The sequence below is a fragment of the Podarcis filfolensis genome (genome assembly GCF_964270895.1).
Source record: "Podarcis filfolensis genome assembly, chromosome: 3".
NCBI classification, from domain to species: Eukaryota; Metazoa; Chordata; class Lepidosauria; order Squamata; family Lacertidae; genus Podarcis; species Podarcis filfolensis.
This window is the reverse complement of record NC_139606.1, coordinates 114,208,756-114,215,538: the sequence shown is the minus strand read 5'-3', so window position 1 is coordinate 114,215,538 and position 6,783 is coordinate 114,208,756.

Here is a 6,783-nt window from a genome sequence, read left to right as displayed (position 1 = left end):
CCATCTTCTTGGACTGTAAGAAGATCAAACCGAGCCATTCAGAAGGAAATCAGCCCTGAGTGCTCACTGGAAGGACAGATCCTGAAGCTGAGGCTCCAATAATTTGGCCACCTCATGAGAAGAGAAGACTCCCTGGAAAAGACCCTGATGTTCGGAAAGATTGAGGGCACAAGGAGAATTGGACGACAGAGGACGAGATGGTTGGACAGTGTTCTCAAAGCTACCAACATGAGTTGGTAGGCAGTGGAAGGCAGGAGTGCCTGGCGTGCTCTAGTCCATGGGATCACGAAGAATCGGACATGACTAAATGACTAAACAACAACAACAATTAAACATTTAAAAACTTCCCTATACAGAGCTGACTTCAGATGGCTCGGGGGTCTCATAACTGTTTCTGCCCCTACTCAGCCCTGGCTTGCGGCCCCCAGAAAGTCATTCAGAAGGGAATGTGGCCCCACCTCTGCTTTACATGACTGTACCTCAAACTCCTCCTCCTCTTTCCCTCTAGGGGCTGCTGTTGTTCGACGACCTATAAATAAGGAGCACCTTCTGTCCCTCCTCTTTGCGATCTCAGAATTTCCAGCAAATCGAAGCAGACATGAAGTTCTCCTACTTGATCTCTGTTTTTTCCCTCTTTTCTTCCCTCTTCCTGCTAAGGGATTCAGGTATTGCACAGAGTTTGCTTAGATTGTGGCAGGCACTGAAATAGCCAGCAATGCTGCTATAACGGGGAAGGGGTTTTCTTACCAATGGCAAAGTTCCCAGAAACAGTGCTGTTTGCTCTGTCTTGCACAGACAAAAAATATTATAAATATTAGGGTGAGGGTGGTTTTTTTGGGGGGGAGTGGAGGGTTAAAAGAGAAAGTTTTATTATTTTGTTTTTAAAAATGATTTGGTTTTATTTCTTAACATTTCCGTCATGTTGTGGCTTGTGGAAAAGAGCATGGTTTCAAATGAAATCTTAAATTCAAACAAAGGAAATTTAAATTATTTCAGGTGCTAAAAGCTCATAATCTTGGACAGATGCCATAAGCCTTTTTCAGGGAGATTGAACCAACCATTTCTTTCTATTTTTTAAAAGTAAAATAACCAGATATCTTGTTTTTGAGATTGATTATTATAAAGATCGACCCTAGGACATTTATACAGTCATACTTTGGAATTCGAGCGGAATCTGTTTGGGAAGTCCGTTCAACTTCCAAAACGTTCGGAAACCAAAGCGCAGTTTCTGATTGGCTGCGTGGCAAGTCCCCTCCCCCATGTGAAATGAAGACACCGGACACAGAATTTTAGGTTAATGGGCATAAAAAGGCCACAACTTTATTGATTACAGAATTGGAAGGTATTGGCCTTAGGCATTGGCTCCTGTCGACTACCCGGCATGGGGACCGGGAAGGGTTGTCCACAAACCGTGGGAGTCCTGTTGAAGTACGCCAACTAGGATCCCACGGGTGTCACCGCTCTGGGGCGTGCCGGAGGCCCTTACCTCCCTAGGTTTCGGACAAGGCCACGCCCCTCGGAGTCCTCTACCAGACTACCCTTACTTTTGGGGAAGGTGATGGCGCTTCCTTCCCCCCTTCATTTGCATAACAATTGACCCCTGCCAATGCCTAACCGCCAATACCAAAATAAGTTGTGACGTTTGCTACGAGGTAGGCGAAAAAACCAAAAGGCTTGAAGTGCGCCAACTTGGAAAAATTCCTACCAGGCCCCTTGCGGCGACCAACCGAAGTCCATAGCAAGGTCAAGGCTAGCTAAACCTAAAGGGAGGGTGGGATGGGAAAACCGCTCAGCTGGAAAGGGGGCAAAGAGGGCGGTCCCCGGCCGTGCCTAGTCTTAAATAGGCTAGGCTACGCCTCCCCAGCCCGCTGATTGGCGGGCCGGGTCGCTGACACGCCCGGGGATTCCCTAACCACGCGGGGGCAAGGGCCAGCCCCCGCGTGTGAGATGTGGGAGGGATTTCTGCCCGCAACCCCCTCTCCTCCCAGGTCGGAAATGGCTTTGCGTGGCAAGTCCCCTCCCCCATGTGAAATGAAGACACCGGACACAGAATTTTAGGTTAATGGGCATAAAAAGGCCACAACTTTATTGATTACAGAATTGGAAGGTATTGGCCTTAGGCATTGGCTCCTGTCGACTACCCGGCATGGGGACCGGGAAGGGTTGTCCACAAACCGTGGGAGTCCTGTTGAAGTACGCCAACTAGGATCCCACGGGTGTCACCGCTCTGGGGCGTGCCGGAGGCCCTTACCTCCCTAGGTTTCGGACAAGGCCACGCCCCTCGGAGTCCTCTACCAGACTACCCTTACTTTTGGGGAAGGTGATGGCGCTTCCTTCCCCCCTTCATTTGCATAACAATTGCCCCCTGCCAATGCCTAACCGCCACTCGAGCGAAGCTCGCCGCCAATACCTTCAAGCCTGTAACCAATTCCTAATCCCTGCTATGATGTCCCCCAACCAAATATCATTTCCATCGTCAGACAGATGCACGCCATCCCATCTGCAGAGGGCCTCGTTGCTGTACTGGATGCTCGGGTGGCGGATGACGCCCCCGCCCAGAGCTGCCACTCTACGCTCCACAGCCCGCTGCAAGACCCTTCTTGCTTTATTGATTCCAACCGGGCTCACGCAATCCCTCCATGTCCTCCTCTCAAGCAACGAGGACCACAGGATAGTAATGTTTGGGTAAACCGCCATCAGGCCATCAAAATCGTCAAAGATGTTCCATCTCAAATCAATAGCTTTGCGGTACGCTAAGTCATTTTCCCCCAACTGGATGAGCAAGGCATCCGGGGGGCCCTCAGAGGCGGCTCTCGCCATCACGGTTGGCTTAAATTCACTCCAGCGCATCCCTCTTCGCGCTATCCACGTTAGCTCAACATTAGCAGGTAAGTTCAAGTTTTGCCCCAGCCCGGTACTAATGGCACGATTCCTGGCCCAGTGCACAATGCTGTGGCCCACCAACCAAATGCGCACCTTTCGGAATTCTGAAAAGCAAATAGACAAGGAAACCGAGGTCAGCGACGCGCCCAGTAGTCATAGGTTCTTTCTTACGTAAGCTCTGTATGCATTAGATTTCCACCGGCCCAGATCCTTTACCCTCTCCGTGGAAAGCCCGAGGTGCACGGCAGTGGTTGCAGCACCGATCCGGAAGGAGTGAGCCGCAAATTCGGCCGCGGGCTGTCCACATGCAGCCAGAGCCCTGCGCATCACCCGTGTAAACTGGTGCCTAGCCAGAGGCGCTCCGTCAGCATGAATTAACAGGGGGCCTGGGCTACTGGGTCTTAGGTAGAGGAAACGCCTTGTATCCCTAACTGGGCAGGGGCCGCTACCTTGCGCGGCTGGTAACCGTAGGAGGGCCCCCCTGCCCTGCTGGTCAGTCTTAGAGCTCCGAACTTGGACTATAAGCTCATTAGCTGAAAGGGTCAGATCGCTTAAGAGAATACCCCTCTGGGCGTGGAGAGCCCCTCCCTCACAAACCATTTCCCCTATGCGAAGGGCCCCAAAGAAGGCTATGGAATAAGCGGCCGAGAATAGGCGAGCTTCGTATTTTGACCAGCAAATTTCACGTAATTTTTTGTGTATCTGGGTCAAAATGTCGAAAGTTATGGGCCTCCTCCTGTCAGGGGTGGGGGGCTGAAGCCGGCGCCACCCTTCTAAGGTCTTACGCACTATAAATTTTGCACACGGGTCGGTGGCGAAAAAGGTTTTACAAAAATATGAAATCCCTGCGGAGTGAATATTAAGAGTCTTAGGTGCCCTGCCCATCTCTTTCAGGTGAGCTAAATAGTGGAGGACCTCCCTCGTTGAGGGAACAGATTTCTGTTTCGCGCTGGGAAATTTATTGCGGAACTTTAGGAAGTCCGCCCATGCTTTTTTGTAAGATCTCATTGTGGAAGGGGCGACTGCACCGAATACTCCCTTCATCACTTCTTCCTCCCAAGACTCCAAAGATGCTCCGGGAAAGGCATCGATGATTGTTCCACATCCGGCGCTAATGAGCGGAAGCGCTCCATCTGAAAGCGAGACAGAGCATCCGCAATGTCGTTATTGATACCAGGTACGAATTTGGCTGAGAAATATATATTGTTCTCCAGACACAGGAGGACGAAGGACCGCAACAAGTTTCCCACCCTAGGGGTGCGCGCGGACTGCCTGGAAAGAACCGCTACCACTGCCTGGTTATCTGTGTTGAAACAGACCCTGTGATTGCGAAACTCCACCGCCCAGAGATGTACTGCCACTAGGATAGGGAAAAATTCCAAGAATGTAAGATCCCGGGAAATGGGCTGGCCCTGCCACTCTTCCGGCCATTTTCTCGCACACCACTGCCCCCTGAAATAAACTCCAAAACCCAAGGACCCTGCTGCATCTGACTGAACTTGGAAGTCAGCATTGAGTGACAGGGAGTCCTGCCACAGGGATATGCCATTGTATTTATCAAGGAATTGTAGCCAGACTTCCAAATCTGCCTTGACTTCCTTAGAAAGGCGGACCCTATGTTGCGGAGCTCGGAGACCAGCCGGCAGCCTGGCCAGACGGCCACAAAAAGGTCGGCCCGGTGCCACCACCCTACAAGCGAAATTTAAGTGACCTAGCAGGGATTGAATTTGCCTTAGAGTCACCTTCTTTAGGGGCAGCAGCTGCTGTATCAATTCCCTAAGGGCTGCCAGTTTTTCCCGAGGCAGTCTGGATGTTTGGGCTACGGTGTCTAACTCGATGCCTAGGTAGACCAATGACGTAGCTGGCCCCTCCGTTTTTTCCGCGGCCAGTGGCACCCCCAGCTCACCTGCCAGGGCCATGAAAGCCTCCAGAAGGGCGGAGCATCGTTGTCTGCTATCTGCCACCAAAATAAAATCATCGAGGTAATGCGACACGCCCGACGATCCTGTCCTGATGCGTAGGGCCCAATCCAGAAAGGTACTAAAGGACTCAAAAGCTGAGCAAGCCACGGAGCAGCCCATAGGCATTGCTTTGTCAATGAAATACGCCCCCTCGAATCTAAAGCCCAGCCAACGGAAATCCGCTGGATGGACGGGAAGAAGGCGAAACGCCGACTCAATGTCACACTTGGCGAGGAGTGCCCCACGCCCAAATTTGCGGATCATTTTTACTGCTTGGTCGAAAGAGGCATATTTCACTGTACACAGCTCCTGGGGGATCGCGTCATTGACCGAGCCTCCCCTTGGATAAGAGAGGTTGTGGATCATGCGGAATTCCCCTGGGGTCTTTTTAGGTACAATACCCAATGGGGATAGGTGAAGTCCTTCTACTGGCGGCTCGGCAAAGGGACCTGCTACCCTACCTGCGCTGATTTCCTTCTCTATCTTTTTCCTTACTATCTCTGGCCTTTCTCTAACTGATTTTTGATTTTGTGGGTCCCCGGTGTTAGGGGGAAAGGACACAGGGATTCTGAAACCCGTGGAGAAGCCCTCCCACAGGTACTGAGCGGATTTCCGATCGGGGTATTGATCCAGCAAGGTTTTGAGGGGCTGAAGATGGATAGGGGAGAAGGCCAGGCCAAGATGCAAATTACTGGCGGCTACTGGTCCCTTGGTGGGAGGGTCCGGGGGCGCCCCTGTTATTGTTGTGGAAGAACCCCCGGCCCCCACGAAAGGGCTGCTGTTTGTTCTTAAAGCACGCAGAGGCGGGGTGGTTGCCCCAGCACCGCTCGCATTCATGAAGATACTTACAGGAGGGACGTGAGCATACACCCCTGTTGTACTCCCAGCAGTGGCGGCGCCGTCTCGCCTCTGTCTTACCCGCCTTGGCTGAATCCTGGTTTTTCTTTCCAATGTAAGGATTGACGTCCTCGCCCCAGTAATTAGGATCCGTTAGATCCCATCGGGTAGAAGGCAGGAGAGAAGCATTTCTACGGAAATTCTCATCATAAGTTAAGGCAGCATTTGGCCCAGCTAGCGCGTGTGCCCTCCTCACGTGAGCCAGATAGGCAACCAGATCCATGGAGCGCCGCGGATAAGCCGCGCAAACGACTCCCATGAAAACCTGGAACCCGTCCAGCCAATTCTCAAAAGTTCGCTCCGCCCTAGGGGTCCTATACCTCCGCTTACCGTAAGGGCGCCTCTTCTCACCTTTTCCTGTTAGCTTAGTCGGGGGGAGGAGGGTGAAGATGTCCACGTAGTCCCCATTGAGGATTTTATTCCTCTTCTTCTGGGACAAATGGTTCCCCAATATAAAGTCGGTGGACTGATTGGTGGCAACTTTTACATCCTCCACTAAAGCCCCATCTTTCCAGTCCAGCACACCATTAAAGGTCTTACGATGGGAATTAGCCCTCCTTTCATGCGCCCAAAGTGGGATCCCGTGATTCGATTCACCCAGACCCCAGTAGCTATCCATGGGGCCCTCGCTATCCGAATCCGAGGATGACGTACCTGAATCGTCCTCAGTCTCGGACCGCTTACTTCTTTTCTTCTTCGAAGAGGTGTGCTTTTTCTTGGCCTTTCTTTTCCCTCCTTGGGCCTCGACGTTGGCTGGGTTCACACTGTCGGCTGCCCGAGCCCTTTGAGGTTGCTCATGCTCCTCCTCCCAGGCGGAGCCCGCGCTGTCATCGGTAGAGCTGTGCTGATGCTGCTGCTCCTGGAATACACTAGGAATGTCTACAACCTGTGAAACCGTATTGCTACTGGTCCCTTTGGCTATAGCCTTCCCCCTGGTGTGACCTTTAACTGGTGCCTTGCCCTTTCCAGCGCTTTGGCTGGCTTTCTTATTAATGGCTGCCTGGGCACGGGTATTGGGGCGACATGCGTTTGAGGTTTCCAA